This window comes from Coregonus lavaretus (genome assembly GCF_964263955.1).
Source record: "Coregonus lavaretus genome assembly, chromosome: 39".
Classification (NCBI taxonomy): Eukaryota; Metazoa; Chordata; class Actinopteri; order Salmoniformes; family Salmonidae; genus Coregonus; species Coregonus lavaretus.
Window position 1 is genome coordinate 22,671,050 of NC_140026.1, and position 25,640 is coordinate 22,696,689.

Consider the following 25,640-nt stretch of genomic DNA (forward strand, 5'->3'; position numbering starts at 1 on the left):
AATCAGTGAGCAATAAGGCTTTCAATCATTGCATGACATGCACGTGCTATAGAAAACCAACCGTGTTTATATGTAGGCTTTATGGTCTCCACTGAACTGTGCACATACACACACACAAGCATCATATTAAGTCTACTCTTCAGCAGTGTGCCATGGCGTGGAGTCAATTGCTGCCAGGATAGCCACTCTTGACCCTTGGCCCTGGCCTAATCCATTTCCATTATTTCGCAAGTGAGATTTAATTTCCATCGCAGACAGTTCACAATTAAACCCCTGCTTGCCCCTGATCATACTCGCTCAGGCTGCCGTGCTTGACTGCCTGACTTCAGAATGACAACCAATGATGACACTATCCCTGAGCCAGAGAGAGAGAGGGACAGAGAGAGAGAGAGATACTGTAGAATGCCTGTGACAGAGAGAGAAAAACAGAGAGAGAGCGAGAGAGAGGGAGAGAGAGAGAGAGAGAGAGAGAGAGAGAGAGAGAGAGAGAGAGAGAGAGAGAGAGAGAGAGAAAGAGAGATCGAGCATATGAAAGAGAGAGAGAGGGAGAAAAGGGCGATATTTCTGGAAGGAATGTTCACACGCGCCAGCGTGTCATGCCTTGAGGAGAAAGAGAGAGAGAGAGGAAGAGGGAAAGAGAAGAAGGGAGAGAAAGAGGGAGGGACAGAGAGTGAGAGAGAGGTACAGAGAGAGAGAGAGAGAGAGAGAGAGAGAGAGAGAGAGAGAGAGAGAGAGAGAGAGAGAGAGAGAGAGAGATGGCTGATTTATTTTAGTTACTTATGGATGGGAGCCAATGCTAGCTGCGTGTTTGCATAAGATCCTCTGCTCTCACACACTTCCCCATAAATTAAGCCCTGTATAATAACATCCATAGATCAAAGCATTATTGATATATGGACAGTTCCAGTGCAGATTATGGAGCTGTGACTTCTAATAAGAACCGATGGCAAGGGAGAGAGACACAGCACAGGCCCTCTTAGGAAGGAGGAAGATGCATCTCTGAAAATGCATATCTATATTTAAGATAAAATGCTATTATCATTGGCAAAATCTGACCTTAATGAAATCACTTTATTATGACACACTGTATACTTTGAGAAACAGCTGATATTACAAACCATTGTGATTAGTTTGTTGCAATTGCAATTACAATTGAAAAATGGTGTGTTTATATAATTGACAGTGGGGATTATTTATTTTAATGAAGTGTTATGTATACTCTGTGTCCCAGATGGGTAACTAGAATTGGAATATTCCTTCCTCTTTGCATTTATTTGCATTTATTCATTAAGTTGTTTTTTTACTGTCTGGGAATCTCTGCATGGTGTTATGTAAAGAGGGAACATCTCCTGATTGTGCTGTATTATTTTGGTAGGGGCTTTCTGTTTTGTATGAATAAAAGTGTACTCTATCTTATGGTTATTAGGAGCTCTGCACAGGCTGCCTGGTGATAGTCTCAAATCCCAAGGACAGAGAGGAATAACAAGCCTCAGGAGAAACACTAAAGCCCAAAGGGTGTGTGTGTCCCCGCATGTGTGTGTGTGTGTGTGTATGTGTGTCTATGTGTGTTTGAGAGACATAAAGAAATGTTTTGGGGGTGAAATCCCTATACAGCAGTGGGTCTGTTTTTCAATCCACGGCACTAAAGGAGGCCTGATGTTTTGCATTTTCTCCAAAACACTTTTCTGACTGCCAGCAGGACATCCATTTGGATGTTCCTATTCCTCAAGAACCATGGGTTGATACTTTCTCACCCGCTGTGTTTTTTGGCTCTCCGAGCCAAACCATCTAGCCCAAAGCAAGCTGAAACAGAACAAGAGGCTACGGCAATCTACGCACGTCCCCTTACCCCTGACCCCTTTTCCTCAGCCGAACCATGCCTTGGCAACACGTGAAGCGAACTCTGACCCCATTACATTCACATCATCGCATCGAAAGCCTCGACAGAGCTAGTGGAAAAAAGTACTTCCACTGGTGTTGCTTTCTGTCTTTTCTTTATCCCCTGGTTCAGGGTTTGGAAGCAGACAGTAGTGTTTCATGGGGTTCCAGCAGGGTTAAACTCCTCCAGGCTCTTTCCAAAACCCTGCAGAATCTTTTTTTATCTCAATGGTATCAAAGCTGTGTATCTCTCGCTGAAGAGGGTCAAGGTGTTGGCAGAATAGTGTTCTGTGGTTGTTTTACTTATGGCAGTGGTTTTGGTTATCGTTTGTAAGGATACTATACCGCATGTTTCCATCTCACTTGAGACACACACATACACAAACACATGCAAACAAAAACATATATAAAGCGAAGCCGGTTCAGAAGGGAAACCCGAGTGCGGTGGCATCTGCTGATCGCATCAGCGGATATTACACCAATTAAATTCACACTCTGCTTACATGCAGTCTATTTAAGACGACCAGTTCTGCACATGGCTTCCTCGATTCCGGATGTCACGCGCACGCATAACGCTGGTGTCTCTTGCTGCCATTGCTGCTGTAACTAGCAGTTACACGCTATGCTTGCCATTTTTGATATCCCACCACCACCCCAGCCTTCACCTGTCTGGGTTCTGTGTTTCTTCCTTCAGGGGATTTGATATCGCATATCGTGTTCACTGCCTGTAGTTATTGTATCATCTTTATATGATGCTTGGCTCTGGCAGTGAGCTACACTGAAGGAGCAGAGCATAACGCCAAGACAATGCATTGTAATCTTTTATAATAAATGGTTAAACATACACGTGTGTTTCCTTTCTGAAATATACTAAGGCTTAGTTAATGATATGCTAAAATACCAATCTCTCGCTCTTTATGACACACACTGAAGCGCTTGGCATCCTAGCGAGGCTGGGGCTATAAATCTCTGCTCCTGAGATGTGTGGCAGTGTCTCTTCCGTCAGGCAGTCTGGTGCTGCTGGGTGCTAATTAACCACAGATCCATGCAGACGCACTCTTAATATTCCTCAATGTGAAAAGAGCGAGAGAGCGAGTGAGTGAAAGAGAGAGCGAGGGAGAGAGCGAGAGAGAGATCGAGAGAGAGAGCGAGAGAGCGAGGGAGAGAGCGAGAGCGAGGAAAGAGTGCGCAAGAAGGGGTAGAGATGGAGGGAGGGAGGAAGGGGGGAGGGGGAGAGAGATGAGAGGAAAGAGGGAGAGGGAGGGAGAGTGATAAACACTGAGAAAGAGAGGGAGGGAGGAAGGGGATTGGGAGAGAGAGGGGGAGGGAGGGATATAGAGAGTATAATAGTAATAGGGGGAGAGAGAAAGGGGTAGATATAGCAACATAGAGGGAGGAAACAAGATGAGGGAGAGCGAAATGAATAAAGAGGGAAGAAAGAGACAGACAGTCAGACAGAAATAGTGGGATTTCAAAACAGTAAGAGGGAGAGGAGTGAAAGAAACTGTGGATGCCAAAATCGGAGAGCAAACAGTATATGGCACAGTGCCTCAGTCAGTACGATTCGGCAGTGCAAGGCATGAGTTAGTATAGAGTAGGGGTGTGAACGTTTAAACGTTATTACATTTAAATGAAATTAGGATCCTTACTTTAACAAAAATCCCTAACTCAAAAACTATGTGTTTTTTGTGTGTGTGTTTTCCCCCCACAGAATTAAAATCACAGTGCAGTTATCACAAAACATATTATTTTCCATGTCATAGCCCAATTAGATGATAGGCTATAAAGGCCTGGGGAAAGTTGTGTTGAAGCGCAAGGCTCAACTTCTCCTCAGTTTTGGTGCCCTGGCTTCCACCATGTGAACAGCGTGAAGCGAACCCGTGCACATGCGCAAATACTGCGTGTGACTGTGTGAGAGCAAAGTGTTGCATCTAGCTCATCTCAATATCCTAGTCTATTCATTGAAGATATGCCCTGCTTTACTGAAGTTGTGAGACATTAAAAGCCAAGAAATTAGACCTAGTGCAAGGTTCTGACTAGGCAACTAATCAAACTCCTTCGTTCCAAAAAATACTGTATCTTAGGAGTCGATTCCTAGCGGGATCAAATCTTGACAAATAGGAGTCGACACTGGGAGTCAACGTGCAAGAAGGGGGCTGAAAATATGACAAGCAAGCACTTAGATATGGTCATTTTCACGTTTTGATACATCCTTTAAATTTTTGGGAATTACGTATAGTAAGGCATTTGGGAAAATTCTATAGCAATATAGAGTGGGAAAGCGGCCGTGCATTTGAAAAAATTAATAGACACTGCAGTAAATAAACCTAATAAAAACATATGTCTCGTCCAGGACTGGAGTCTACGCAGACTGTGTGTCATAGCCATTCAGAGCTACATTATTTACTTTGAACTGTGTGTTACCAGGTAGTTGCAACAGCGCAACTTTAGAGCATTAGAACACATTCGCCAAAAGCCACAAAATACACCTGAATGGATATCTGCAAATATGTAAATACTACAGGTCCTCTTACATTTGGGAACTTTACATTCCTATTGATCAAACAACCAGGAAAAGGTAGGCTCTCTCTCCCTCAGTGATGCACATCAACAACAACAAGATCAACAACTAATGCTAGCCAGAGCAAGATGAGCTAAAATCTAACGAAAAAACATTAGATAAACCCTCTCAGACTTTTTCAGCTAGTTGGCAGTCACAATTGCACTGATACATGATGGGAGATTGTAGCCTGCTCGTCCTTCTGCAGCTTGCCTGCCAATGCATGCTTGTCCCAATCAAGCACCCAAGCTAACTGGCTAAAGTTGGCTAGCTTGCTACTTCCATACACAAATGAGAGATCACCTCACTCTGACTATTTGATTCGCCCTAGCAGAGCTGGTTAGGTTGTTTACATGTTATCTAGAGTGTTCGTGACTAACTATTACTATTTTGACCTATGTTCACTGACACCGGTCATATTCAGCAGCTTTTTTTTATATATATATTTTTTTATAGAATATTAAAACATACAATCTACCTGCAGTGAAGCCGCTCAACATTTCCATTTCAGACTCCCAACATTTAGCAGACTCCCATCCAGAGCGACCCACAGGAGCAACCAGGGTCAAGCACCCTGCCCAAGGGCACGTCGACAGATCTCCTACCAAGTCAAATCAGGACCTATCGGCCACTGGCCCAAGCTCCCTACCTCCAGGCCACCAACAATCCAAGATACCCTACAGTTCCCTGAGATGAACCAACAAAGTGAACAAAAGAGAAAAAAGAGAACTACAAAAGAAAACAGAAAACAACAATGCAAAAACAAAAGACATCAAGGACAACAAAAATCAAGTCCGACTGTATGCGTTTGAGTGCATGTCTGGCACTATTTACGTGTGTGTGTGTGCACATGTGTGCATTTGAATGGGAGTGTGTGTGTATGCATGTGTACGCGCGTACAAGCACCTGCACGGCATCAATCAATAAAATGTTATTTATAAAGCCCTTTTTACATCAGCAGATGTCACAAAGTGCTATACAGAAACCCAGCCTAAAACCCCAAACAGCAAGCAATGCAGATGTAGCACGGTGGTTAGGTAAAACTCCCTAGAAAGGCAGATAGGATGGAGGTAGCAGCGTTTCCCCTCAGTGTCATTCAAACTTACTTTTTTAAACTTTATTTTAAACTTGGCCGTCATTCTATCCCCCACCCAGCAACTCCACTCCCACTTGTCTCCAGTTCCATATCCCAACCCTCAGTTTCACAGGAGGTTGGTGGTACCTTAATTGGGGAGGACAGGCTCGTGGTAATGGCTGGAGCGGAAAGGGTGGAATGGTATCAAATACAGTTGAAAGATATATGGCACGTAGAAATCCGAAGAGGGTGGCTAGCACAGATAGGTGGGATGGGCTGAGGGAAACTGAGTGGTGGAGGCTGCAGAGGGGAGGAAGGCTCATAATAATGGCTGACGGCCAAAGATAAAAGTTAAAAAGAAAGTTTAAAAAAGTAAGTTTGAATGACACTGTGGGGAAACGCTGTTACATCCAATGCCTATTTGCCTGAGGCTGATGCCACGTAGGTGTTTGTATGTGCGTACACATGCATACACAAACACTGCCATTCCATTTGCTCCATTCCAGCCATTATTATGAGCCTTCCTCCCATCAGCAGCCTCCACTGCTCAGTTACCCTCAGCCCATCCCACCTATCTCTGCCAGTCACCCTCTTCAGATTTCTACGCGCCTTATATATCTTTAAACTATGCTGTGATGTTTAACATACAATTTGAATCTAAACGAATAGAATACACAGATTGCGAGTTGAAGATAAATACTTTTATTAAGAGTATTAGTATATTAGTAATTGACTTACCAGGTCTCTGCAGATCTCCCAACAATGCTATTTCTAGGGTATATTTTAGATTAATATGATACTTTTCAGCCATTTCAGAACATGAGACCAGAAACAGGCTACCTGAGGGCAATAACAGAACAAATGGTCTATTGATTCTGTATCCTCACAGCAAAATCTGCAGAGCTGTGATGATTGTATGCCTGAAATATTGAACATTTTGTTGGTGGCAAAAATTCTGTTTAATAATTTTAGCTGAAAAGCACAAAGTCTTGAATCTTGCGTTGTTTTATATATCAATTCATACACTCTGTGCCATGGAATCGGTACATAAAAAATATTTAGCAATCTGTATGGCACAGTTGTCAACATCCTGGTCCTCAAATGAAACTGGTATACCTTCCTGTAAGGGTTGGTGTGAGGTGTGACCCAGGTGCGGTGCAGGATAGACAGTAGGCAGCAGGCAAGGATGGTGAAAAAATTATCTCTACTGGTGGTCCAAAAGCCAGGATACAAAACAACGAACTATTCACGAAAACAAATGAGGAGCACATAGGTCTCCAAAAAAACAGGCTGACAGCAAACAATATGAAATACTAACTCTGACTAGAAAAACACAATGACACAGGGAGAACACTTCTCGAGTACCTGTAACTCCGTCACGTGATCCGAGACTGATACATACTGCTTGACATTAAGGAACTAGCAGAGATAACTGAGCAAGGGAACACAGGGAAGTGAGGGCATAAAGATCCAGTCCATTAAAAAAATTGGAAGCCCCTTACACTTCAGTGTTGTGATGCAAAATTCTAGCAAAATGTATAGCGCATAGAATAAAAAAGGTATTGTCGGACATTATTCATTCTAATCAGACAGGTTTTTTAAATGGCCGATACATTGGAGATAATATAAGGCAAGTACTGGAAACAGTAGAACACTATGAAACATCTGGGAAACCAGGCCTACTATTCATAGCAGACTTCGAAAAGGCATATGATAAAGTACGACTGGGGTTTAGATATAAATGCCTGGAGCATTTCAATTTTGGACAACCTCTTATAAATTGGGTTAAAATCATGTATAGTAACCCTAGGTGTAAAATAGTAAATAATGGCTATTTCTCAGAAAGTTTTAAACTGTCAAGAGGAGTGAAACAAGGTTTTCCACTATCGGCATATCTATTTATTATTGCCATCGAGATGTTAGCTATTAAAATCAGATCCAACAATAATATCAAGGGATTAGAAATCCTGGGCTTAAAAACAAAGGTGTCATTGTACGCTGATGATTCATGTTTTCTTTTAAATCCACAACTTGAATCCATCCACAGCCTCATAGAGGATCTAGATACATTTTCTAACCTCTCTGGATTACAACCATATTATGATAAATGTACTATATTATGTATTGGATCACAAGAAAATACAATTTTTACATTACCATGTAGTTTACCAATAAAATGGTCTGATGGTGATGTGGATATACTCGGAATACATATCCCAAATGAAATAAATGATCTCACTCCAATACATTTTAATAGAAAGTTAGCAAAAATAGATAAGATCTTGCTACCATGGAAAGGTAAATACCTGTCAATTTGTGGAAAAATCACCCTGATTAACTCTTTAGTATAATCCCAGTTTAGCTATTTGCTTATGGTCTTGCCTACGCCTAGCTAACAGTTTTTCAAATTATATGAGAAAAAAAAAATCAATTTTATTTGGAACGGCAAGCCAGACAAAATTAAACGGGCCTATTTATATAATTAATATGAATTCGGAGGACAGAAATGATTAAATATTAAAGTATTAGACCTATCACTAAAAGCTTTAGTCATACAAAAGTTATACTTAAATCCGAACTGGTTCTCTAGCAAATTAGTAAGATTGTCTCACCCAATGTTCAAGAATGGCCTTTTTCCCTTTATTCAGATTACAACCTCTCACTTTAAGTTATTTGAAAAGGAAATAATCTCCCCAAAATCACTATTTCTAAAACAAGCCATAGAAAGTTGGTTGCAATTTCAATTTCATCCTCCAGAAACGACAGAACAAATAATGCAACAAATATTGTGGTTAAACTCAAATATACTAATTGATAAAAAACTTTTATTTTTTTACAAAATGTTTAAAAAAGGTATTATCTTCGTAAATTATATTATCGGTAGGACTGGACGAGTTATGTCGCACATGCAGCTAACAAAAACATATGGAAATGTCTGCTCTACCCAAAATTACAACCAAATAATTGCAGCATTACCGCAAAAATGGAAAAGGAAAGTGGAAGGGGGAAAAAGTTGTCTATCAAAAATCTCTTCACAGCTATTTTGCAATCTATATGGGACGGCTGTCAATCCTTAAAGAATATAATTGGTTAAAGAAAATTGTGATAAATAAAAAAGTATACCAGTTTCATTTAAGGACCAAAGGATTGACAGCTGTCCCATAAAGATTGCAAAATAGTTGGGAAGAGATTTTTGACGTACCGATTCCATGGCATAGTGTTTATGAATTGATACGCAAAACGACGCCGGATTCAAAACTTAGAATTGTTCAATTTAAATGATTATATAAAATTCTTGTTACCAATAAAATGTTATTTATATGGGGGATACAATATTCCCAACTCTGAAGATTTTGCTGTGAAGAGACAGAATCATTAGATCATTTGTTTTGGTACTGTCCATTTGTAGCTTGTTTTTGGACACAGGTCCAGGAATGGCTAAAGGATTACAATATTTACCTGGAGCTAACCCTGCAGATAACACTACTGGGTGATCTGAAAAGTCAGAGTCAATCGATCAATAATATAATAATACTTTTAGCAAAAATGTTTATTTTCAATTTACAATCTGTAGAAACAATGAGAATAGAAAGGTTCAGAACTTTTGTACAACATCACAGTACAGTTGAAAAATATATGGCAAATAGAAATCCAATATGGATGGTGGTAAGAGATAGATGGGAGGTGTTGAATGGAGCTGAAGGATGGGACTAATAACAACAACTAATAACAACAATATAACTAATGTAAAGCATACTGTGTCCATAATAAGTATATAGGTTATAGGTTGAGAGCTTTTGTGAAAGAGCACAGTTAGAAAAATATGGCATATAGAAGCAAACCAGATGGATATCATGGAAAAAAAAATCGGAGGAAGTTCAGGAGTAAAAACAAACAAATCATAATTATTGTAGAATTTGACTGTGTCCATAAAATGTATATAGTATGTATGGGCTGGAAGTAGAGGCCTAAGCGTTGTTGTTCTTCACTAGTTTACTCCAATTTGTCACGGATTCTGCCAAGGCTGCTCCTCCTCCTTGCTCGGGCAGGCTTCGGCGTTCGTCGTCCCCGGAGTACTAGCTACTGCCGTTCGATGTTATCGGTGTTTGTTAAGTTTTGTCTGTATTGTTTACACCTGTTCGTCATTATGTTAATTGTTTCCCTTATAATTACCCCTGTCTCTCATCTGTACTTTGTGTGTGATTGTTTTCCCCTTCACGGTTGTCTATTTTGTGAGCGGGTTATTTCCTCCCTGCGTGGAGTTATTTTCTGTGTCCTTTTGGATCATTTTCGTATTAAAAGTACGTATCCGAGAGTTCTGTGTCCTGCGCCTGACTTCGTTTACCGCATCTCACAGACAGTCGTGACACAATTGGGGAAGGGGTGGTGGGGTTGGAAAGTAATGAAGGGAAATATAATTTAAAAAAGGATATGTGTGTGTGTATGGATGTATGTGTGTATATATATACAGTGGGGAGAACAAGTATTTGATACACTGCCGATTTTGCAGGTTTTCCTACTTACAAAGCATGTAGAGGTCTGTAATTTTTATCATAGGTACACTTCAACTGTGAGAGACGGAATCTAAAAAAAAAATCCAGAAAATCACATTGTATGATTTTTAAGTAATTAATTAGCATTTTATTGCATGACATAAGTATTTGATTAGCTAACAACCAGTAAATAATAAGTCATTTAGCAGACACTTTTATCCAAAGTGGCTTACAGTCATGCGTGCATACATTTTTTTGTGTATGGGTGGTCCCGGGGATCGAACCCACTACCTTGGCGTTACAAGCACCGTGCACTACCAGCTGAGCTACAGAGGACCACAAGAATTCCGGCTCTCACAGACCTGTTAGTTTTTCTTTAAGAAGCCCTCCTGTTCTCCACTCATTACCTGTATTAACTGCACCTGTTTGAACTTGTTACCTGTATAAAAGACACCTGTCCACACATTCAATCAAACAGACTCCAATCTCTCCACAATGGCCAAGACCAGAGAGCTGTGTAAGGACATCAGGGATGGGATGGGCTACAGGACAATAGGCAAGCAGCTTGGTGAGAAGGCAACAACTGTTGGCGCAATTATTAGAAAATGGAAGAAGTTTAAGATGACGGTCAATCACCCTCGGTCTGGGGCTCCATGCAAGATCTCACCTCGTGGGGCCTCAATGATCATGAGGAAGGTGAGGGATCAGCCCAGAACTACACGGCAGGACCTGGTCAATGACCTGAAGAGAGCTGGGACCACAGTCTCAAAGAAAACCATTAGTAACACACTACGCCGTCATGGATTAAAATCCTGCAGCGCACGCAAGGTCCCCCTGCTCAAGCCAGCGCATGTCCAGGCCCATCTGAAGTTTGCCAATGACCATCTGGATGATCCAGAGGAGGAATGGGAGAAGGTCATGTGGTCTGATGAGACAACTTCTGTGCTCTGGCACACTCAGACGAGAGTGCTCTGAAATCGGAGTAAATAGCCAGAGTAAATTTGCGAACGGGATAACAGTCATTCAAGTTCAGCATAGCTAGCTAGCTAACAAAGCGTTTCATATTTTTTGCTAGCCAACCAAATGACTGCATTTCTAGCTGTGTAGCCACCGAAAAGCGATTTGAGGGGAAAAAGTCAGTCACTCACCCACTCCTCCAATGACATGACATCCTCCTAGCAGCTAGCTAGCTAGCCAGCTATCTAGCTAACGTTATGCTCCGTGTTTTTAGCTTGCTACATAAACAGATGCGCTAGCCTATTAGCCACGTTATGACTGACTTCGGATCATTGCTTCGCTAGTTTGATTGAATTGACATTCCCAGCCTTAGTTACATTTGTCAGTTTTTTCAAAATGTTGAGTCATTGAAACTGAAACGGTGCATCCCGAACGGAGGAAGCAAACGATGTACCAAGCCAGCTGTGATTTACAACCTGATAGCAATATTTTTAGGACTACCAAGAAATGTATTGATGAATTATATTAATCATGCATTGAACTGCATCCATCTATTCTGTCAACAATGCCTTACTGTAAGTCATGGAACGTTAAGCAAAATATAACCTATTTTTAAAACCTCCCATGAAGTTGGTTTTGTAGCATAAACTGGGAATTTGATATTTTTGACTGATATTATGATTGTTTGTTTGTTTCATATCTGGAAAGTAGTTCAAATGCTCTCAGTTCCACTTCAAGTGTGGACACACACACACACACACATACACACACTGAGATAGACAGTCACGATCACACACACACACACACACACACACTCATGAACACACACACACACCCTCGCCAAGGGAGAAGCTGCATGACGAGCTGAGACAGAGGCAGAGACCACCCACTGAGACAGAGAACCTCATCAAGACATCAACGTTTCACAGATCAAGACAACAAAATGGCTGACAGTGTGAAAAGAGAAGTAGAGTTTGTATGACAAAGAAAGGCTCTCAAAGGTCTTGGTAGACAGAGAGAGAGCAGAGAGAGGAGAGAGGCAAGTGGGTGTGTGGTGTGTGTGGGGGGAGGGAAGGTATTATTGAAAAGTGTGTTTGCTATAGAGCGAAGGGACCAGCTCCATCACGTTAATGACACTTAGTGTCTGGAGCTGTATTGCCATTGCAGACCCCTTACCTACCATACCACACACTCAATAGCCCCCACCTTGCACACACACATTCACCAACAAACACACACACCCCTTATGGGGCCATTAGCCAGCATAGGCCTCATCATCGGGCACTTTACGGTGCCAATCATGACCAGGAGAGAGGAATAAGGGCTCTGTCCTATTGCTGCAGAGCTGTCTGCCCATTCATGGACTAACTACCTCTCTCCTCCCACATACCTCCTCTCCTTCTCTCTCTGACACCAACCTCTTCTTAATACCTTTTCTCTCTGATCACCCCCTCTCTCTCTCTCTCTCTCTCTCTCTCTCTCTCTCTCTCTCTCTCTCTCTCTCTCTCTCTCTCTCTTTCCACATCCTTCTATCCCTTCAGTCTATTCCCCAGCCTAGAGAGATCAACTCTTAGCATTATAAAGGGAGTGTGAGGGAGTAGCAAGGATTGTTGGTTTAAATCATGACAAATGAGTTTTAAGTGCTGCAGACTTAATGCCTGGAGTGAAGGTATCGAGGCACTAGCTGTTTAGGATGACAATTGATTTCTAGATGAGATCTGTCGTAGAATATGAATGTGAACCTATGCAGCTGAGAGGATCTGAGTGTGTGAATATGTGTGTGTCCCTCTGCATGTCCCTCTGTGCATGGGTAAGTACAGAACCATGTATGTAATCACATGTATGTGTGTTCAGTGATGTGCATGTGTGTGACTGTGTGTGTAGTATGCAGTGGTGTGCATATGTGCGTGTTGGTTAGTCAGTGCCTGAAGATGTTTTTGGTAGCAGAGCACAAGGCTTTTTGGCCATGCCCGTAGACACTCTCTCTCTCGTTCCAATTAAACTGCTTAGCAGCCTAGAGCTGCTCAACCCTTATCTGGGAGGAGAGACAGAGTGGGAGGGAAGGAAAGAGTTGGGAGAGATAGAGAAGGAGAGATGGTGAGAGCGAGCGAGAGAGAGTAGAGATTCACATACTGCATCATGGCATTCTTGACAAGCTACTATATTATAAGCACTGTAGACAACTGCTCTCTTCTCCCCCCTCCATGCATGTCCGTTATCAGACCAGCAGCCAGATAGAGGGATAAGTAGAGGAAGTGAGAGAGAGAAGAGAAAACAAAGACATGGTAGCGCCTCCTATTGGGCTAGAAGGGAACTGATACAGAGTGGTCTATTTTAGGGCCAAAACACTGCTCTACAGAGAGTGGGCCAGCAACACATTCAGGGGCAGCCATCCATTCATTCTGCTCTGCATAATAGCAGAAATCCTGGCAAATGTTGTGTATATTGTCTTGTTTTGGAGAGCAAAGAGATATACAAATCTTTGGATGGAAAACTGAAACTACTGCATGTTGCAGTAATGTCTTGTAGCTATTTAAGTGTGATTTCGTCCATTTTGATTTAGGTTTCTTTACTAGAAAAAATGCAATGCATAACGTCTGTGCATAACGCAGGAACATTGATTCCTCCTCTGGATACTAACTACCACGGATACACCACTTCCATGAGCTGATATCACGCACTCAACATGTGGGATATGGCAGCCATTCCTCAGCACCTTGAGAGCTTTCAGGCGTAAGACGTGACGACACCCCCCATTGCAAAGCGGCCTCCAATTCCATGTCCCCTGGACGTTAATTGTGGTGATGGCGGAAACATTAGACGGCATCTCTCTTTTCCAGAGGGCCGCGTGAGAAGTGGCCTTTCAGCAACACATCACCCAGACAGACAGGCAGGCAGGCAGACAGGCAGGCAGGCAGGCTGTGGAGGAGGAGAGGAGAAGAGGACTCCCTTTCAAAGAAACATAAGCACCGCCATTACTTTTTTCATGAGCCAGGCAGCAATTAGAATGGAAGGATGGAGAGCTGGAGAGATGAGGGTGGGGGGGTGACAAACAGAGAAGCAGGAGCACAGAGAGAGACAAACGCATGCGCACACGCACATTCGCAGGCACCCACCCACACACGCTCTAGGGAGCATACACTCTTAGAAAAAAGGGTTTCAAAAGTGTTCTTCCGCTATCCCCATAGGAGAACCCTTTTTGGTTCCAGGTAGAACCCTTTTGGCTTCCATGTAGAACAGAAGAGGCTGGTGGGAGGAGCTATAGGAGGACGGGCTCATTGTAATGGCTGGAATGGAGTAAATGGAACGTAGTCAAACATGTGGTTTCCATATGTTTGATGTGTTTGATATCATTCAATTTATTTCATTCAAACCATTACAATGAGCCCGTCCTCCTATAGTTCCTCCCACCAGCCTCCACTGATGTAGAACCCTCTGTGGAAAGGGTTCTACATGGAACCCAAAAGGGTTATACCTAGAACCAAAAGGGTTCTACCTGGAACCAAAAAATGTTATTCAAAGTGTTCACCTATGGGGACAGCCGAAGAAACCTTTAGGTTCTAGATAGCACTTATTTTTCGAAGAGTGTAGGCTACCAGTTGCTGGTAGAATGATATGCACGTGTGTGTCAGACTATTTCATTTTTAAGGATGTTTAGGGCTTTATGCGATGAGGTCTAAATATCACTGTGTGGGTTTGTTCCCAAACCTGTCAAATAATATTCCCTTGTAAGTTGTGGAGCTTTTAATGTGGTAATTTCTAAATCTAATTCCATATTCATAACTGATTATGATTATGGATTGTAAATGGGAAAAAACGGTTACCAATTACCAATTCGAGTTAGCAGCACTACACTGCCTTGAGAGTAGCCTAAGTGCGAGTGAGAACAAATACACCCCTGAAATGCCCACACACCACAATCACCCGGCAAAGAGAGAGAGACAGAGAGAGCGAGAGAATGAGAACGAGAGAGATAAAGAGGAGGAAGAGAGAGCACAAAGCAATTCAGACGAAATTGGCTGCCGTAAATGACACTCGATTACCATCTTAAATATACTGTCAAAAAGCAATTTGCGTCACACATGCCAGAGGCCGGAAATGTGCCCCTTATTGAGTAAGAGTCCCGGGCTATCATTTAGGATCTTGTTTCCTCTTCCTACCTCCAATTTACCCACAAACGTCCTTCCTAACTCTGCACCTGGCTAACGGCAGCCATTTTAGCTCTGTGTGATTGCGGGGGGAACATTGGGAAAGGAGAAAATTTAGTATTCTGAGTAATATAAATGCAAGGAGGACTTAATCAGTTAGGGGTAGTTTAGGATGAAGGATTCATCCATTTAACATAGTTCTTTCCACTCTTCCCCAATGCAATCTCACAGTAGGCTATGTCAAAATAATGAGGTAACAGCAGCCTTACAGCTTGCAGGATATACATTAATTTGATAAAGGAGCTTTAAAATTACCTCTGTTTTAGACAGTGGTGTAAAGTACTTAAATAAAAATACTTTAAAGTACTACTTAAGTAGTTTTTTGGGGTATTTGTACTTTAGTCTTAATATTTTTGAAAACTTTTATTTCACTACATTTCTAAAGAAAATTATGTACTTTTTACTCCATACATTTTTCCTGTCACCCAAAAGTACTCGTTACATTTTGAATGCTTAGCAGGACACGGAAGTTGTCTATTTCAAACACTTATCAAAAGACCATCCCTAGTCATCCCTACTGCCTCTGATCTGGCGGACTCACTAAACACATGCTTTTGATGTCTGAGAGTTATAGTTGAAGCGTGCCCCGGGCTATCCGTAAATAAATTAAAACTAGAAAATGTGGCCGTCTGGTTTGCTTAACTCTTCCGAGTCGGCGAACGCTTCGGCGCGTTCAAATCGCGGGCCGGCTTTAGGACCGCGCAGCATCCAAACCAAGTGACGCAGAGGGCTGCCGTCGATTTCATGCAGAAATGGAGACCCGAAGCTACGTTTTGAGTGTTTGTTTCATGTAAATACACCAACTAAAACCAAAGTTATGATAATTTCAATTCCATGAAAAAAGTGCGTCAAAATATGCGCTCTTTTATGAGCGCTTTGCATTTATTATAATAACTTTGTCGTCTTTTGTGATAAAAAGGAACGGAAAAAAACGTGTGCTTGTGCTAACCCGGTTCTTCAGGATGCACACGAGTATATAAACATTCATTCCCATGACAACTAGCCATTGCGAAAGAACGAACGAGAGGAATTAGTTCAGTTCATGAGTAGTTTTGGAGAGTTTTTCACGAGTTAGTATTTCAATTGTTAGTATTTCAAGAGTTTTATTGTCAGCAGTATCGTTTTTGTGAAGCAATATGAGGCACACACTTCACGTTGAACAAGCCGTCGACTTGTTATTCCAAATGAGCGATGAAGAAACTTTGGAAAGTTCGTCGTCAGACAATGAGAGTGGCCAGGATGACTTCGAGGACCCTGATTTTGTTGCTGAAAACGTGAGGTAAGAAGACAAACATTTTTCTAAAATGAATTTGTTTTATTGCTTTCGTTTATCTTACTATAGTATTCTATTCTACTTCACTGTAGTGCAAATGCCAATGAACATCTTGAACTTTGAATAATCTTGAATCCGTTTACCTGTTTTGTATAGTGACGACGACGACGACGAGCAGCCTGGGCCATCAACAGCCCCCACCCCCACAACAAGCCGACGGAGGCCATCACAGAGGGGGCGTGGAAGGAAGGATCAGGCCAAGACCAGGTCAAGATCTCCAGCCCAGTCAGCAGCACAGCCAGAACAGAGCTCTGAGCCATGGAAAACAGAGACTGATCCTGACACTGCCCCACAAGCCAGTAGGTTCATGCCCCGCAGACCACCAGGAGCCCAGGTGGATTTGCATTCAGGGCACACACCAAAGGACCTCTTCCTGCTCTACTTCGCCGCAGATACAATGAGGACAATCTGCAGAAACACCAACAAACAGGCAGCAAGAAATCAGCAGAAGGGGAGCAAATATCAGTGGACTGACATTGATGTGGAGGAACTGCACAGATTTCTGGGTCTCCTCATCTACACCTCATTGGTGACTCTGCCTAGTATCCAGGACTACTGGAAACAAAGCCACATATTGTCTGTTTCATTGCCAGCGAAGGTCATGCCAAGAGACAGATTCCGGTCCATCTCATGGAACATCCACCTAAGTGATCCAGAGGAGGATGTCATAAATGACCAGCGCAAAGGTACACCCCAGCATGACAAACTGTTCAGGGTCAAACCTCTGATGGACGACATTCGCACTGCCTGCCAGGCTCATTACCATCCTAAGAAGGAACTGTCAGTCGACGAGAGGATGGTGGCTACAAAAGCCAAAACTGGCATGACCCAGTACATGAAGGACAAGCCTAACAAATGGGGGATCAAGCTCTTTGTGTTGGCAGAGTCTAACAATGGCTACACTCTAAACTTCAACGTGTATGTTGGGAAAGCACACACACCCAGCGTGCATGGACTTTCATATGATGCTGTTATGGACCTCATTCAGCCATCACATCTTGGTACAGGATACCATATTTATATGGACAATTTCTACACCAGCCCAAAACTGTTCCTGAGTTTGGGAAGTATGAAGTTTGGAGCCTGTGGGACCTACAGAAGCAACAGAAAAGGGTGTCCTAGTGGCAGAGAAAATGCCCTCACCAGCAAATCGAAGAGGGGGTCTGTGAGATGGATCAGAGAGGATCGCCTGGTCTTTGTGAAGTGGATGGATACGCGGGAGGTGTCGGTGTGCTCCACAATCCACCCAGCGTTTTCGGGCGAGACAATCAAGAGGAAGGTGAAGGAAGGACCTGGACGCTGGGTAGCAAAAGACATTCCCTGCCCTACCCCCATCATGGCCTACAATAAGTACATGGGAGGGGTTGACCTGTCAGACCAGCTTCTCCAGTATTACTCAACCCATCGCAGAACTGCTCGCTGGTACCGTACCCTCTTCCTGCATTTTTTGGACATGGGAACAACAAATGCATACATCCTGCACTGTGACATCAGTGCGACCCAACAGGTCACACCCATGACGCACAAGAACTTTGTGGCAGAACTTGTGGCCCAGCTGTGCGGAGTGACCCAGACAGGGGTTCCACTTCAAAAAAGCACCAGCCATGTTTCTGTGGCCATTGCCAATGTTGCAGAGGCCAAAGACAAAGCCACAGCAGGCCGCAGGGTTTGTCAACGCTGTAAACAAGTTGACAAGAAGAGGTTTGTCACACCATGGAAGTGCAAGGCCTGTGATGTGGCTCTCTGTGTCATTGTGGACAGGAACTGTTTTGAAGAGTGGCACAAATAGGGTAAAGGCCAGTGGCTATACCTACTTTTTTTGTAAATAGTTGTGTATTGCTTGTATATATCTCAAGAATACTTTTATATGTTCATATTTGCACTTTGTGGTTCAATTTGAAGCTTTTTTTTTCATTTTGGACAGAAACTGTTTTGAGGAGTGGCACAAAAAGGTTTAGGGTTAGAATAGAAGAAAAACGCCAGTGGTTATACCTACTTTTTATTGTAAATAGTTATTTATTGCTTGTATATATCACCAAAATACTTTTATATGTTCATATTTGCACCTTGTGGTTCAATTTGAAGCTTTTTAAATGCTTGGTTCACCATGTTTGAGGGTTTTACAATAAAAAAACCATCTTTTTTCTAAACGGACTTTGTGTTTTCTGTGTGTGTTTGGGTCCAGTGTGTTGAAATAGTATGTCAAAGTGAAAAACTTACTAACAGATCATATAGGTGAGGTTGTGCTGAAAAAAAAGATACCCAACATTGGTCTGGTAAACATTTCTTTATGTAGTATATCAGGGCAAAATTGAAGGTACCCAAAAACGGCCAAAAAAGCTCCAGACTCCGAAGAGTTAATATAAGGAATTTGAAATGATTTATACTTGTATTTTTACTTTTGATACTTAAGTATATTTAAAACCAAATATTTTTAGACTTTTACTCAAGTGGTATTTTACTGGGTGACTTACACTTTTACTTGAGTCATTTTCTATTAAGGTATCTTTACTTTTACTCAAGTATGACAATTGGGTACTTTTTCCACCAATGGTTTTAGACCATCTAAAGCCACAAAAAAATGCAAAAGGTCAATGGGGAAAAATTCTGTTGATTGGTAAACCAATTTAGTCTTAAATTGTTTAGTTATTTTTCCTTGGGTACCATAAAAACACCATTAGCAATACAACAAACCACCTTCCACGGACACTTAAAATATGTCCAGGCTCTCCAGGCCCACACTACCTCGCCACTGCCCCCCCCGTTTACTAAACAAATCGTCATTTCTGTCTCTGTTCCTTAGTTTGTGAGACATTTTAGGTGCCAAACACATCATATAAATGACATGGGTGTATTGTGATTTTTTTAAACAAAATATTGCGATATAGATCAAAACACTTGGGTGAACTGTTGGAATCATAGAAATATAATTATTTACATTAAGAAACAAAGTGGAAAGCAGCATGGTTCTTGTTTGGAACAATCTGTTGACTGCAGAGGAGGCTGGTGGGAAGTGCTATAGGAGGACGGGCTCATTATAAAATCAAACATATGGAAACCACATGTAGGACTCTGTTCCATTAATTCCATTCCAGCCCTTACAAAGAGCCCGCTGTCCTCCTATAGCTTCTCCCACCAGCCTCCTCTGGTTGACTGCATTTGACCTAACAGAACAGCATGCAAACTTATAGTGAATCTAACAGCGGGGAGGAGGAGCTGCGCTGCTTGAGTGGCAGGGGACGGGGCTTGGTGTGTGTGGGACAAATGGAGTAAACTATAAAAACACACTCAGCCGCGTGTGACATTTAAAAATAGTGCATGCAATAAGGATCACATTCCAATATTGCCATTTCAAGCTACATTTGATTAATTGTGCAGCCCTACAGTGTGCGTCCCAAATGGCAACCTATTCCCTATTTAGTGCAGTACTTTTGACCAAAAGTAGTGCACTATAGATGGAATAGGGTGCCATTTGGGACACATCCTTAAGGTATGATGAACACCAGCCCATAGGAGAGAGACCATGAGAATCTGAGGCACAGAAGCAATAAACACACGTTATATTGTTCTTGCCGTTAAGGGTTTGCAATTTCTAATGACGTTTGGGAGCCAATTTGATTTCTGATGACTAGTGAAAAAGGCAGTAGTGCAGAGATATCGCTTGCAGGGGAGGGTAGTGTGTTTTCTCTCTGGTTTACATTCGCTCTTCTGCTCATATTTTCCCTATAAACAATGGCTTGGCTTACTTTTCATACTAGCCTTTTAAAGTTTAGAAACATGAATGAAGATTTTGTATGGTGTGGCTAATATTATTATTAGCTACTGCAAGCCTATGATATCAATGCTGTGCATCCCGGCACTCCAACTGACTCCGACAGTTGAACTTGAGGTGAGCAAGACTGTTTCAGGCCTACCAGAGTTACTTCTATAATCTAACAATATAATGCTAATCTTTATACAAAATATTTGGATCGATAATGCCACCGGCATATCTCTATCTCTCTGGGGTTAGGCCTAAATGTCTCTTCCTTATATATATCGTATATATACAGTTGAAGTCGGAAGTTTACATACACCTTTGCCAAATACATTTAAACTCTGTTTTTCACAATTCCTGACATTTAATCCTAGTAAAAATTCCCTGTCTTAGGTCAGTTAGGATACCCACTTTATTTTAAGAATGTGAAATGTCAGAATAATAGTAGAGAGAATGATTTATTTCAGCTTTTATTTATTTCATCTCATTCCCAGTGGGTCAAAAGTTTACATACACTCAATTAGTATTTGGTAGCATTGCCTTTAAATTGTTTAACTTGGGTCAAACATTTCGGGTAGCCTTCCACAAGCTTCCCACAATAAGTTGGGTGAATTTTGGCCCATTCCTCCTGACAAGGCTGGTGTAACTGAGTCAGGTTTGTAGGCCTCCTTGCTCGCACACGCTTTTTCAGTTCTGGCCACAATTGTTCTATAGGATTGAGGTCAGGGCTTTGTGACGGCCACTCCAATACCTTGACTTTGTTGTCCTTAAGCCATTTTCCCACAACTTTGGAAGTATGCTTGGGGTCATTGTCCATTTGGAAGACCCATTTGCGACCAAGCTTTAACTTCCTGACTGATGTCTTGAGATGTTGCTTCAATATATCCACATAATTTTCCTTCCTCATGATGCCATCTATTTTGTGAAGTGCACCAGACCCTCCTGCAGCAAAGCACCCCCACAGCATGATGCTGCCACCCCCGTGCTTCACGGTTGGGATGGTGTTCTTCGGCTTGCAAGTCATCCCCCTTTTCCTCCAAACATAACAATGGTCATTATGGCCAAACAGTTCTATTTTTGTTTCATCAGACCAAAGGACATGCCTCCAAAAAGTACGATCTTTGTCCCCATGTGCAGTTGCAAACCTTAGTCTGGTTTATTTATTGCGATTTTGGAGCAGTGACTTCTTCCTTGCTGAGTGGCCTTTCAGGTTATGTCGATATAGGACTCATTTTACTGTGGATATAGATACTTTTGTACCTGTTTCCTCCAGCATCTTCACAAGATCCTTTGCTGTTGTTCTGGGATTGATTTGCACTTTTCGCACCAAAGTACGTTCATCTCTCGGAGACAGAATGCGTCTCGTTCCTGAGCGGTATGACGGCTGCGTGGTCCCATGATGTTTATACTTGCGTACTATTATTTGTACAGATGAACGTGGTACCTTCAGGCGTTTGGAAATTGCTCCCAAGGATGAACCAGACTTGTGGAGGTCTACAGTTTTTTTTCTGAGGTCTTGGCTAATTTCTTTCGATTTTCCCATGATGTCAAGCAAAGAGGCACTGAGTTTGAAGGTAGGCCTTGAAATACATCCACAGGTACACCTCCAATTGACTCAAATTATGTCAATTAGCCTATCAGAAGCTTCTAAAGCCATGACATCATTTTCTGGAATTTTCAAAGCTGTTTAAAGGCACAGTCAAATTAGTGTATGTAAACTTCTGACCCACTGGAATTCTGATACAGTGAATTATAAGTGAAATAATCTGTCTGTAAACAATTGTTGGAAAAATGACTTGTGTCATGCACAAAGGAGATGTCCTAACCGACTTGCCAAAATGATAGTTTGTTAACAAGAAATGTGTGGAGTGGATAAAAAAAACTAGTTTTAATGACTCCAACCTAAGTGTATGTACATTTCCGACTTCAACTGTATATATTAAAATATGAATATCATACAGTCGACACCTATAAGCCAATTTATGCTTGATCCAAAAATGTGGTCGAAGGCTGCATATGGAGGGTGTGACGCAATTGTGGAGCCTCCGGAGCCATGCAGAGACCAAATCAAGCTCCGTACCGTATCGCCGTAAGCCTCTCAAATTTTGAAACAATGCGGAGGACGCTGTATAACTCCGCATTGACATGATTGGTTGACGGTAGGTGAGGGCGGGAGATTATGGTGGAAAATAAGTATTTGGTCACCTACAAACAAGCAAGATTTCTGGCTCTCACAGACCTGTAACTTCTTCTTTAAGAGGCTCCTCTGTCCTACACTCGTTACCTGTATTAATGGCACCTGTTTGAACTTGTTATCAGTATAAAAGACACCTGTCCACAACTTCAAACAGTCACACTCCAAACTCCACTATGGCCAAGACCAAAGAGCTGTCAAAGGACACCAGAAACAAAATTGTAGACCTGCACCAGGCTGGGAAGACTGAATCTGCAATAGGTAAGCAGCTTGGTTTGAAGAAATCAACTGTGGGAGCAATTATTAGGAAATGGAAGACATACAAGACCACTGATAATCTCCCTCGATCTGGGGCTCCACGCAAGATCTCACCCCGTGGGGTCAAAATGATCACAAGAACGGTGAGCAAAAATCCCAGAACCACACGGGGGGACCTAGTGAATGACCTGCAGAGAGCTGGGACCAAAGTAACAAAGCCTACCATCAGTAACACACTACACCGCCACGGACTCAAATCCTGCAGTGCCAGACGTGTCCCCCTGCTTAAGCCAGTGCATGTCCAGGCCCGTCTGAAGTTTGCTAGATTGCATTTGGATGATCCAGAAGAGGATTGGGAGAATGTCATATGGTCAGATGAAACCAAAATATAACTTTTTGGTAAAAACTCAACTCGTCGTGTTTGGAGGACAAAGAATGCTGAGTTGCATCCAAAGAACACCATACCTACTGTGAAGCATGGGGGTGGAAACATCATGCTTTGGGGCTGTTTTTATGCAAAGGGACCAGGACGACTGATCCGTGTAAAGGAAAGAATGAATGGGGCCATGTATCGTGACATTTTGAGTGAAAACCTCCTTCCATCAGCAAGGGCATTGAAGATGAAACGTGGCTGGGTCTTTCAGCATGACAATGACCCCAAACACACCGCCCGGGCAACGAAGGAGTGGCTTCGTAAGAAGCATTTCAAGGTCCTGGAGTGGCCTAGCCAGTCTCCAGATCTCAACCCCATAGAAAATCTTTGGAGGGAGTTGAAAGTCTGTGTTGCCCAGCGACAGCCCCAAAACATCACTGCTCTTGAGGAGATCTGCATGGAGGAATGGGCCAAAATACCAGCAACAGTGTGTGAAAACCTTGTGAAGACTTACAGAAAACGTTTGACCTGTGTCATTGCCAACAAAGGGTATATAACAAAGTATTGAGAAACTTTTGTTATTGACCAAATACTTATTTTCCACCATAATTTGCAAATAAATTCATAAAAAATCCTACAATGTGATTTTCTGGATTTTTTTTCTCAATTTGTCTGTCATAGTTGACGTGTACCTATGATGAAAATTACAGGCCTCTCTCATCTTTTTAAGTGGGAGAACTTACACAATTGGTGGCTGACTAAATACTTTTTTTCCCCACTGTATATGGATGTCCATTACATTTCTCAAATGTCCGGTAAATTAAATTATTCCCTGTCATGTTGTCCGGTGCCAAATGTTCCTAAAGGAAAATGTTTTTATGAAGATTTTAGAATATTCACATGAAAATCTGTCGCCAATTGGATGGAAACCTAGCTATCGACACCCTAAAGACTCTGGCAAGTGTGCTAGTCCAGTGTCACTTTGATTATGCCTGCACATCATGGTTCACCAGCAGCACCAAACATCTAAAGAATAAGCTACCAGCCAAACAAGCTTGTAAGATCATTGTCTGCTAGCTGATCATTATCTGCAGCCAGCTCTGATTGTAGTGTAATGAAACGGGCAGGGAGAGTGAGCTTGTCTGTGATGGTTGGCGAACCCTCAACCTTTTGGCCCATAGCCCTGCGTGGCATCGACTGTGCCACAAAAGCATGCTGAAGTTGCAAAGTCGAAATCCACGTTTTTAAAAACAGGCTCGCTACAGTTATTATTTGTGGTTGTAAACATTATGTTTTGTTCTATGAGAGGGAGGGTGTTCAATTTATTTTACAGTACAAGGGGAGGGTCATGTGAAATTATTTGTAACTTTGGGGAGGGGGGTGGATTTTTTTTTATGACACCTTGAATTGGACCAGCCCCTCACCCCCAGTCAATGTTCCCTCAAATGTATTTAGGCACTGAGCGCATTTCAGGTCTGCTGAGCGCAAACTTGAACTTTGTGAAAATTCTGTGCAACTTCTAGCACACGTTTACTGTGAACACTGAGGCTGTACCCGCTTTAAGTTACGGTTTTAACAGTGGCCAAGTAGGCTACTGTGGCTATTTGATCATAATGTAGGCCTACCAGAGTGGCCTACCATCAAAAACAATGGAGGAAATGCATCCCATTACATTTTTATATGGAAATAGCTGTTATATCATTCAGCCTACAGTAGCAGGCAATGTGTGGTGTTCAATGTAGGCCTACATTCCATGAGACTTTTGAAAAAAACATGCAGGGCTTGACATTAACCTGTTTATCTACTTGTCCTTCAGAATAGGAGGTGACTGAAAATGTTGTGTTGTTTGATGCAAGAAACCACTTTACAAAATAAAATGCATTATTCCCATAACATTACTACTTTGCTTATTCAAGCCTGTCTCAAAATACAACACTGCACATTTAAGACAAAAAAAAGCTCAATACCTTACTTGCTTTTCAAAGATGTCTTGAAATGTACACATTTTGTGCTGTTGTTGGAAGCAATCATTCCCCTATTGCTGACTACAAATGATCTATAACTGGGTTAATAACTCACTAACTAGCAAAGGATATGAACAAAATGTGCACAGGTGGCTACATGCAGCTCTTGCTTTGAACTCAAATCAATCTCATCTTCTCACGACCACAGCTGTAAACACAGTCCAGTTCAAAGTACATGGCACAGATCCATATATGGCAATGGTCTATTTGCATATAGGCCTACTGCAGCTCTGACTGGTTATGCTGCACCGGTCTGTGTAGAGTAGGGGCTGAGTCATGTATTTCAATCCAATAGAATCCTACTCTGATGCGTTCTGTCTACAATAAAATCTTGTGCATAGTTCGTTTTGTTTCGGTACGTTGTATTGAAAGTGGCTAATACTGCGTTAATTTCGATCACAATTGCCACAGTAAAGGGAAACGTTAATAGTGTTAACAGGGAAAACTCTAGAAAGTTGACTGAAGTTCAATCTCATGCTTTTCTCCATGGGCTGATATTGCTTCACTCTGAGTGCCAGTCCCAGGGAGCT

The 25,640-nt window shown here is 42.1% G+C and overlaps 1 protein-coding gene across 5 annotated transcripts in view; it reads right to left on the reverse strand.

The window, feature by feature from the left end:
• nrxn2b (neurexin 2b) overlaps nucleotides 1-25,204 on the reverse strand; it is an 863,757-nt gene extending 838,553 nt beyond the window's left edge. For 4 of the 5 annotated variants that reach the window (XM_084156411.1, XM_084156413.1, XM_084156412.1 and 1 more), the window contains exon 1: nucleotides 25,054-25,204. The gene's annotated coding sequence lies outside the window, so the exon portion shown is untranslated. The remainder of the gene's footprint in view (nucleotides 1-25,053) is intronic. The other variant, XM_084156410.1, reaches the window with a different exon arrangement.
• Between the last annotated feature and the right edge of the window lie 436 nt (nucleotides 25,205-25,640).